The following is an 11,025-nucleotide window of genomic DNA, read 5'->3' as shown; positions in this document are numbered from 1 at the left end:
TACCCAATGCATTTGCAATAAGCAGAAAAATGTGGCCTGTAGTCTTGCCCTTACCTATCTCCTCTCCTCTGTTTCCCTCCTCTGTTTCCCTCCTCCTCTCTCCCTTAACCTGGAAAAAAAATCCAGTGTTAGAGACCCATCTGGAGAAGTCTTTTAGGAGGGGAAGCCCATAAATTTCCCTTTGGCTCCCCGACCTTTCGTTTCCCCAGGGAGGCATGTGGAGAGACAGGAAGTGTTTTCCCCATGGCAATAATATGGAAGATGGGGGTCTCCCCATTCTGAGCCAGATGTTATATAGATCTGCAAACCTGGGATGTCAGTGGGGAAAGGTGCCCAAAGCTTTGCCGTGAAGTCAAGCAGAAGGATGATGGCAGGTGAGCTACAAAAGCTTTGCTCTGCCCTGCTGGGACACTACTGGGCGAAGCGGAACCCCCCCAGCTTTGTCCATCAACATGCACCCCTGGTGAGCATGTAGGAGGAGTGGTGGAGGTGAACCTGATCTTGGTATTTCCATTTCATACATTATAAAGTACATTGTTATTCTTCAAAGTGATTTAAAAATTGGTAGTACTATTCTCTACAGCCTGGTGGGGAGGAAACATGTGGTCTTTTACCAGCCCGGGCTGTTCTGGCTGTCACAGCAGCCCAGCCCACTGCACACGTGTTTGAGTTTCAGCACAGACGTTCCCTGTAGTGTACCTGAGCCCAGGGCTGAACAATACGTGCTTTCTTCCCCAGAAGCAGAGTAGGGCTGCCTGCCTTTCCAAAGGGGAGATTTATGAGGTGCTCTACTGCAGGGGACACTGACACTGATCCCCTCACTTCCTTCCCTGCTTGGGAAGAAGGAAGGAAAAGGGTTAATTTCCAGTAAAGGCTGAATAGCAGTTGTCACAGTGGCACCTGGCTTTATCCTGGTGTGGGGTAATACAGTATGGTGCAGTACTTTTATGAATAGGGTAGTGCCTTTACCCACAGGTGATGGGTTTCAGTGCTAAACTCCACTTTGATTTCCAGCAGTGAAGTGTTAATGCTGGATCAATTAACTCAAGACTTCCTGTCTTCTTCCCATGGACACCTGGCACATCCTAAGGCAAGATACAACTGAAATCTGCTTCTCATCTCTTGCTGCCCCAGGCCAGGCAGGCTCAAGGCACTGGGCTATTAAGTTGCTAATGCTAGTATCAGCCTCCACCAGGAAAAGTAAGAGGTGTACAGTCAACTGTGAACCTGAAGCCATTGCATGGTGCTCCCCACGGTGTGTTATGTGGCTGGACAAGGCTGGGAGGTGTCCTGAAACAGCCTGAGTAGTGGCAGTTCTGACACGCTTGGTGAAAACACTTCACTCTTGCTCCAGCTGACTTGAGGCTTTAAAGCTACCAGTGTCCTCCTGCTGCCCCTTAATTTTGCCTTATGAAAGTCTGGGTCAGGTTTATCTCTGATTAAGTGGTGACACCCTGGCCTGGGCCCAGGCCTTGCTGCTTTTCCAGTTTGCTGAAGAATACTGTGGCTCTGTTCCGTGTTTAAAGGAGATTTCTTTGAGGATTCCCTAAGGAAAGGTGCCAACAAACCTGTTTCTAAGGAAGATGATGATGAGTTTTCAGAGGATCTCAACTGGGAAGAGCCTGATCTGTACCCAGAAGAGTTGCTTTTCTCTGAAGGAGAAATCCTCACTTTGCTGCACAAAACCCACAGATGCACTCCAGCAAACTCCTCCTGCCAGTGCGGGCTGAGAAACAAGGTAAGAGGCGCAGTCCAAGCCCAATGTATACTACAAATGGCCTTTCTGTAGCCCCTCAGCTGCACATCCTGCTCTGGGCACCTTTGGGAGAGCAGCTTCCACTAAGGTTGCATTCGTGGGGTGACAGCTGAAGAGCAGTGGTGATTATTTGTTGAAGTAGCCAGAAAGGGCTCCTTGGAGTGCATGGGGGTGTCCCAAGCCAGCTCTGCCCCCTCTGAATGACTGCATAGGCTTAAGTAGGGTGTTTGTGCACTGGTGTGCGTCCTCCTCCAGGACTGATTTTTATTCATGACTTCAGCACTCTGTGGGGATTTAGAAGGTTGGTCTGTCCTCCTGCATGTGTGTGTCCATGCTGGTGTATACAACAGCTTGAGGCTTGAGGGGACATTGCTGGCCACTATTGCACTGACAACTCTGCACCTGTTTCTCCCCGATGGTTTAAAGCATAATAAAAGGATATAAATACGGCAGTGACGCTCACAGGGGCCAGCTCACAGGCGGTGTTCAGCCTCCTGTGGGGCCATCAGCTGTGCCTTGGCGGGCGCCACTGTTCGGGGAAGGCAATTTGAACCCCTTGGTCTTGTGGCATCAGTGAGAGATGGCTAAGAGTCTTATTTTTATTTTTTTCTGGGGGGAGGGGAGTAGGGAATCCGCCCTGTTTGATAGATGTGTTCATGAAAATGTGTGTCTGTGCCACAGAGAGGCTTCTGGGATGGCAAGTTATCTTTGTGTGGACCTGTGGAGGTGGCAGGTTATAATATTCTGGGCAGCTGTGCAGTAGCCATGGGGTGCTGCAGATGAAAGGGGACCTAGGGGAGTTGCAGTGATTTCCCCATCAGCCTCCTGATGGTGATGGGGTCCTGGTGCCCAGTGTGTGGGAGCCATCCTGCACCATTTCCTTCCACTAAATGCTTTGATCTTTGCAGTCATGAGTGGAAGAAAACAGCCCTGGTGCTCAAGTGTTGCCTGTGCTGGTTAGAAGTTATTGGCAAGGAGCATGTTCCTGCCTGTGGGAAGCTTCCACTGAAATAAAGGGCAGCCTTGTCCTTTGTCCCCAGGGACCTCACCTGCTCTCTGCAGCACAAGTTTGTAATCCTATTTCCTGACATCACCCTCAGTCATTAGTGTGACAGGTACAATATCATGGGGAAAGATTAGGCCATCCCAGAGCAGCAGGTGATGGCCGCAGGTCCCTTCTGGCATGTGTCCCGGTGGCTCCTGCGTGCTCTTGCCACTCTCTAGGGAAGGACCCTCTTTCCAGGAGATGGCAGCAGCTTTTTGGAGCTGGGACTGTATTTCCAGTCTGTTTCTGAGGCCTGGCAGCTGGGAGGCAGGAGGAAAAATGAGGGCAGAAGACCCGCCAGGGTGAAGTGGAGAGGGTGCTTGGGAAGCCACAGAGCAGTGGCTGTTGTGACAGTGGGCACTTGCACTGATGGCAAGCCTGTCCTCAGCAGACCCCTCTTCATGCACCCATTCCTGCTGCTGTGCTGGGGTCATGCATCTCTGGCACCCCACTGCCCTCCCTTCACCTGGGCTGGAGAGCCCATCTTTGCTTTGCTCCTGTCTGGCCCCTGCTTTGGCTGTCTTGTTTTTTTGCTCTTGTTTTTCTGTGACAAGCAGGTGCCAACAGCACTGTTGCTTCCTACTGCTGCCCTTCTCTTCCTCTGTCCCTAGCAGTTGACTGTGCACTAAGAACAAGGGAGGGAGGGCTCCCCCAGCCCCAGCTGACACTCTGTGGTGGTGTGATTTTGCAAGCAGCTCCAGAGACAGCTGGAAGCTCCCTTGGTTGCAGAGACATACGCTACTCCAAAAACCCCCGTCAGTCCTGTTGTCTGGCTGCCTGTCTGCTGCCCCATACTGGGGCAAAATGGGGATTAACAGAAGGTTGGTTCTCAGCAGGATGCCCAGAGCATCCTTGTTGGGTACACCATGGTCCTTCCCTGGGCCATATCTCCATGTGGGGCTGGGCTCTTGTACCCTGTGTGGAGAAGGTCCCACCAGCCACTGCTCAGGGATGAGTATCCTCTTGCACCTTTTCTGGCCTTAGCTTTTACAGCTTCTGTCACACCCCAGAGGTGGTTCTGAAGGAGGTGTGGCCCTGAGCCTCTGTCATCGTTTAAGCCCAGCCGGCAACCCAGAAACCACATAGCCGCTCACTCACTCTCCTCCTTCCTCCCCCTGCTCCCAGAGGGATGGGGAGGAGAATCGAAAGAATGTAAATCCCACGGGTTGAGATAAGAACAGTCCAGTAACTAAGGTATAATACAAACCCACCACTGCTACCACCAATAATAATAATGATAAGGGAAATAACAAGAGAAGAGAATACAACCGCTCACCACCGCTGACTGATACCCAGCCTGACCTGAGCAGTGATCTAACCCTTCCGGGTAACTGCCCTCAGTTTATATACTGGAAAAAAGCATCTTCCCTGACTGGGAGTCGAACCCAGGCCGCTGCGGTGAGAGCGCCAAATCCTAACCACTGGACTCGGCCTGTGTGTGTCTAGACTATTGTATGTCCTGGCCTCAGACACACACTCAGGTAAAGGGGTAGGAGTTGCCTGGATCTGCATTTGCATCAGAGCTTGCAGTGCTACCTGTGGTAGTCTTTTGGAAAGACCCAGGGAGAGGTGGTTCTTCCGTTCCCTCTGCCCTACATGTGTGGGAGGAGAAGGCCCTGTGGGAAGGTAGTTTAATGGAAAATTTGCTCTGGACTGATCCAAATACCAGTCTCATGGTTGGTGAATATGATTTAATTTTTGGAAGTCCCTGCAGATGTGAACAGAATATCATCAAATGCTGACTGAGAGGGACATGAAGGGAGGCAGGTGCTACATGCATTCATGGATCAGTCACTCTTGTCCTGATGCTCTGATATCTTACAAGCTCAAAGGCTGTAGGATCACAGCTTTTGGGTTTACATGTGCAGTCATTTAATTCTTCTGTGTCTGTTTTCCCTCTTGTAAAATGAGAATAATGATATGGAAATTCTTTTAAAGGGCTTTGAGATCTAGGGCTACATAAGCAGAGACTGTTACAGTTCTTTGTGATGAATCTTATTCAGTCCCTGCCTCAGGTACCCAGTTGTATAGCAGGAGGCATCAACTTCTGCATGCCAGGATCAAAATTAAGGTAATGGTTAGGATCTTGGGATTACATGCAGGTCCTTATGCCTCTGAAAGGAGAGTAAAGCCCTGCCTTTTAACCAAACAGTGCAAGCTGGGTGCTTATGATGCTTCTTTTTTTTAAAAAAAAGTGAGTGGGAAGAGAGCAGCCTCCCAGGTGGTGGCAGGGGTGCAATGGGGCTGCCAGGAGACAGTTTGCAAAGTGAGGAGAGATAAGATGCCAAGTGACAGCCGCTAGTGAGCTGTTCCAGAGGGCAGGGTATAAATAGACAACAAAGAGATTTGGTGTCAGAGCAGTGCTCACACCTTCCTGCTGCCCAGCCTGGCAGGCGTGAGCAGGGAAATGCAGCTGGGGAGCTGCACCCAGCCAGCAAATTCTGCTCCAGGATTTAAGCGCATATGGATAATGTAATGACAAGATAAGGCATTTATCAGCCTGTTATGGACCTCTGTCCCTCTGCAGTGGGCTTGCTCTGTGGCGCTGACTGGCCATAGCAGGTGGCATTTGGATGTACCCAAGATCTGCTAACCCCCTGCCAGAGCCTCGAGCCATTGGCTGCTGCCTTGGCTGACCAGACTTCTACAAAAGGCTGTTGCTGTCCTAAAAGGGTGCCCTGCTTGTCCTGGCTTTGTCCCTGGTAATTTATGGTGACACCTGCCATGTGCTGCCTCAGGTCTGGGCTTATCCAGGCCTAACTGCTGCTCCTCCAGGGTGCCTGGGCTTTGGGGAGGAGAGTACCTCACTTATCCTCCTGCCTATTGGTCATGCTGGGCAGTCTTGCTTGGGCTTTTCGTGTCCTGTTTCTTCCCCTCTCTGGGCTGTGCTGTCTCCTGAGGAGCTGCTGTCCTCAGATGCTCCATTTTCTTCTATTTCCCACCTCCTCTGTGTGGGAACAAACCCACCAGCCTAATGATGGTACACACATGATAGGTTGTTGCAATAATGTTGGCCTTAGCAGCACCAAGGGTACAGGAGTACTGTTTTGTAAGATACCAAGGGTGATGCATCAGTAGGCAGAACGTCCTCTTCAAGCTTGCTGGCTATTTTCAAAACCACCATAATTCTCACAGCATTACTTGTGACAGCACTTTTCTGGTTCCTTTCAGGCAGCTTTGTGCATTTTGGTGTCTGTCTTCATTTCATAACTAGCTGCTGGGGTTGGCAGGCTTTGGCTCTCATGATGTGCATGTCCTGCCCCGAGAAGCTTGCATGGATACTGTAAAACACCACAATAAAGACTTGGTGAAAATGGGGTGAAATTAACAGATTTATCCTGAGCAAAGATAATGAGTAGAAAGACCCATCACAAAATCAGAATGATTGAAAATCAGCCCAGCCTGTAAGAATAACAAAAGCCCATGCTTGTATATGCCAGTGTAAATCCACACCAGCTTTCTCAGTAGCAAGCTATGGGGAGAGGCATCTGTGGGGACATGTGTGGGGCTGCTGGGGCTTGCAGTGAGCTCAGCTGCGAGGATGCTGCAGTGATAGAGGAGGACAGACAGGCTGTCTGGAGTATTTAGGGCTGGGAGCACAAAGCAGGGCTGCTCCCCTGTTGGCCATGTGAAATTCCAGGGATATGGAGGGTCTTTTGTGTGATGATCAGCTGTCGGCTGGCTGCCTATTTTTAGGGTGCCAGATAGCAAGCTATGTTAGGGGAAGGCTGATGATGAGAGAGGTGTATAGGGAACACTTGTGTGTGCCTCTAGGCAGACCTCACCTGTGCTCCTCCAGCACAGGTAATTTTCTACTGTCATTTATACCACTCCATTCCTGGATATAGGTGTGTAATTGAGCAGAGACTGGGTATTTATGCACAGTTGTGTCTGCTGATGAGTTCAGCCAGCTTGAAGAAATGAAGCTGGATATGAGAGCAGTGTTTCTGTGCACAGGCCTCTGATGTGTCCTGCCCGCTGGCCAGCTTCAGCCTGAACTGAGGGCATGGAGGGAGAGATCCCCAGGGGTTTTCGGTTTTCTTAGGGTTTGAGAAAGTAGGTGTTCTTGCAAAAAGGATAGAAGAGATCTTTCCATGTTCTGCTTGAGGGAAAGGCTGTGTGTGAGCACAACTTGTATCAGACATCAGAGAGTCCAAGCCAGGTGTTTGAGGATATAGTAAATGGGTTTTCATGAATTCCACTGCTCCACAGCTGTGTGTGACAGCATGTATCTTCCTGTGCCAGTGGCTCTCTTCTGCTTAGATGGACTTGTTCTTTTATGAGCAGGTGTGTGGAAGTGTATCCATGTATACAAATACAGCTTTTTGGGGTTGGTTCACTAGCCTCCAGGTGTGACCTGAAAGCTTTGCTTAAATGTAGCTGAAGTCGTTCATTGAACAAAACTGATCTTTGCTTACTTTTTTTTTTTTAGCTAATGTATAACATAATGATGTTTTCTCCGCTTAGTTCATGGATTCATTATCCACACTGGTGATGCTGAGGAAGAGGAAAAGAGCCCATAGCTGCACTTTTTAATATGAAAGCCTTGCAAATGCGCTGACGGAAAAGCCTCTCTGCCAGCAGCATGTATGCTTTCCTTATGTGTGCTAAACTGCTCTAGATGCAGCTGAATTTCTTGAAACAAAAGGCATTTGGTTAAAGTTGTTTTGGTGAAAGTGTTACACGTGGATTTTTTTTTTTTCCCATAGGAAGTGAACGCTCATGGAAGTGTCTTTACCTGAAGTGGGGCTTTTGGTTACATAAAACTTAAATGTGGAAGTTCCTTTTTTATTAAAAAAAAAAAATCCATCTCTTTTTTTTTTTTTCTTCTTCTTTTGTCCTCTTTCCAGTTGATAGTAAGACAAAATGACTGTAAAGGAAGACCATGCAACAATTCACTTGCCTCCTAAAATTGTTGCTGAATGTTTTGAAGGCCCTTTCCTATGGACGGATGCTTTCTGTTGTGACCAACCCCAATTAGAAATTAGGAAATCCTTTTCAAGAATGCTAAAGGAAGACAATTGCCCTGTCTTCTAAAGCTTCTCTAAATACACAGTCAAATGTCTAGACTGATGAGGGTGTAAGTGTACAGCAATGTGCTGTTGCGCTCTAGTTTGGAGAGCTGTTTAGTGCCACTCAGAGCAAAGGTAAAGAAGTCTGCAATTGCTTTAATTTGCTAATTACATCTGTCGCCTATCCAGGCTGGAAAAAATACAAAAAAAAAATAAAAATCCATTGCTCTCAGGCTGTAGTAATTCCTGCAGGAAGTGAGCTCTTGGTTTTTACCTGGTGTAAACGGCTGTTTATCAAAGAAATGATGAATGCCTGAAAGTCTGGGATACAGTAGTGTTATCTTGATTGCCAAAGCTTTGTGGGATACAGCTCTCTGCTCTCCTGCTCTGGGTGGCAATGCTTGCTGTCAGCATTCTGTTGTCTTACGGCTCTTCATGGAAATTCTCTGGATTTGTGGAATAATGGAGAGGATGTGCTCTCCAGAAGCTGTGTTGTAAGGCTCATGTGCCTGTATGTTTACCTGCCTCCTGGCTTGTGGGAGAGCAGTGCCGATGATGCAGTGTCCCAGAGGCTCCTGAGCACCAGTGGGGTGGCCTCAACCTCCTGTTGGTTTTACTTTCTTGCTTGTTTCTGCAGTCATCAAGGAATAAACACGCATATGTACAAGCCTGGAAAGGGAAAGCAGAGTCGGTACCTAAAACCTCTCCTGCACTGAGCCAGGAGCTCCTGGCACGTACTTTCTCAGGGCAGCTTCTGCAAGGGCACCACCTGGATGCACCTTCCAAGAGCACATAGGTCAGCAGTAAAGTACAGAGGGATTTGGCAGCCTGCTGCTTGATGTCCTGACATATGGGCATGTGATGGTCCTGGATTGCAGACCCCCTCTGAATAACCCCAGCATTTTAAAGCAATAACGAGGAAATGAGAACTTCAGGATGGCAGCTGCTTCTTTGGAAAGAAAAAAAAAAAAGGCCCCAAAACCCCAGCCTTGGTCTGGGCAAAGAAACAGCGAGAGCGTGCCAGAATCAGTGGCTTACTGCGAAGTCTCAGTGCGCACAGAGCGGTGGCCAAAGTGTTACGTTTTTGACTCTAAATGAGGTTAATGGAAGTTACATGTACTCAAATCCCTGTGCACTACTTTGAAAATGCAGGAGCTAACAGCGGTTATTTATTGATTTCATTTTGTCCCTCTGGCTCGTGTGGGAGGTTAAAAGTAAGAGAGCAGCCGCCTGTGAGTGTATGTGTATAAGAAGGAGGGGAAGAAAGTGTGTGCATGGATATGGAGAACACGAGTCTGGTGCTTTAGGAAGTTTGTAATCCCCAGATTTGAGGGCTTTTCCAAGCACCAGTTCAGACAGTCCATGGGGCCCTGACTCTACAGGCTCCTCCATTCTCAACCATGCAGCCATCCTGGGCAGCTTGCTTTGCTTTCTTTGCCTGCAAGCTGCTCAGGGTTGCAAAAATTGGCAGGGCAGAAAAGAGTTTCATTCCACAGGAATATTGGGTCAAAAACCCAGGGAAAATGTAAACCTGAGTCAACTTAAAAGGTTGGTTTTTTTCTTTATTATTATTATTTTTCTTCTCTCTTTCTAGTTTTTCAGGATCTCAGCCCATAAAAAACTTGGCTATTCCTCAGGATGGAGGAGGGTGTACCCAAGCATGCCCGAAACATCTGTCATCAGTGGAAAAGAGCATTACTCTGGCAAGGCTCTTTCTTTGCAGTAAAGAACAAGCAAATTTGCTTATTTGTGGTTAATGCTTGTTCCAGATGGCCAGAAATAATACATAACACACAGCTCCACTATTGCCCAAACTATTGAAGCGCTGTGGAACATGTTTGTAGCACAAAGACAAGCTGGAGAGATTGTTTAACTTACTGGTCTCCAGTTTGGAGTGATTCCTTCAGCCACAATATAAATGCAGCCTCCCAGCAAGACTAAACTTTCTCAGAGAAAAGCAAAATTCGCAGAGAAGAGCTGTGTTCCTCTGTCCTCTTCCACTGAGCTAATGGCCTCCATGCCATCATCTATATGGCCGCTTTGAGGCCAGCATTTGCCATTGAAGCAAATACAAATTCTCCACTTTCCACCACAGACCATGGTTTACCTCTTGTGTTGGTGCTGTCAGAAGGTGGCTTATATATGGGAATTTTTGCATTGGGTAGATGCTCTTGATGAAAGTTGGCCAACTTTTTCACCCATGCTGCTGCTAAAACTCATGGGAATGGGGGTGAGCTTCCCATCTAGGTACTTCGGTGTTGCTTTGATTTACCACTCACCTTGCCAATTTAAGGTGGGATTTTTTGTTGTTGTTGTTTTTTGTGGTGCAAAGCTTTAACCTGCTGAAATGATTCTCTGTAAGTTTCATAGGGCTGGATTAGAGATCTCCAGAGGAGAAAATCTGCCTTCCTGCTCTTCGCCCGGCAGATCTGTTATGAGGTTAGAGATCTCTTCCTGCATTGTGAATCTTTCTGGCAACCAGTGGTGATGTTATGCGAGTAGTCTCAGCCAACGTGTGGGGAGCAGGGTGGCTCTGGATATGTACTCCTGGCCTGTGATGCCTGCCTTGCTATGGAAATAGGTCAGTGGCTTTTCTGGCCCTCATGCCCAGTGCAACTGGAAAAAGTGACCCAGATAGGCATGATGTTTCAAGAGGGGCTGGGAGGAGAGAGAAAGGGGCAAAGCTAAATATCATCAGTGTCTTATGCCTGCAGAGTGGCAGGCATGTATGATGACCCCACGGTGTTCCAGCATCTGTTAAGAACACTCTAGAGAATAATTGTATCTTACTGAACAAGCATTTTCCTAGTTGAGCCTGACCCTTCATGCCCTACCCTGTACCCAGCTAACTAGGTGTGAAATCTAGCCATGTTGCCTCTAGCAGCTTCCAGAAACCTATTTCCCACGTCACCTTATGTGTAGCGCCCCTGCAGCCAAAGGGCTACTTGTTAAGATGCAGCTCTACCTAATTAAGAGTAACAGCATCTTCCCCTGTGAAGTTTGAGGTTTGTATTTTGATAATTTATTACTCAGGAGCATAACCCTGAAATAACTGCCTGTGCTGGACTTGAGACTCTGCACATTAACCCTTTGCTCCAGCCTGGCCTCCTTTTGCTCCCAACAAGTCCTGTGCTGTGATCCAGAAGACTGCTGGCAGCAAGCTGTAGCCAGGATGTCTCAGATGTGTTTCAGGTTGGAGCAAAAATGAGGCA

This window comes from Psittacula echo, assembly GCF_963264785.1.
Source record: "Psittacula echo genome assembly, chromosome: 6".
In the NCBI taxonomy this organism is placed as follows: Eukaryota; Metazoa; Chordata; class Aves; order Psittaciformes; family Psittacidae; genus Psittacula; species Psittacula echo.
This window is presented reverse-complemented; position numbering follows the sequence as displayed.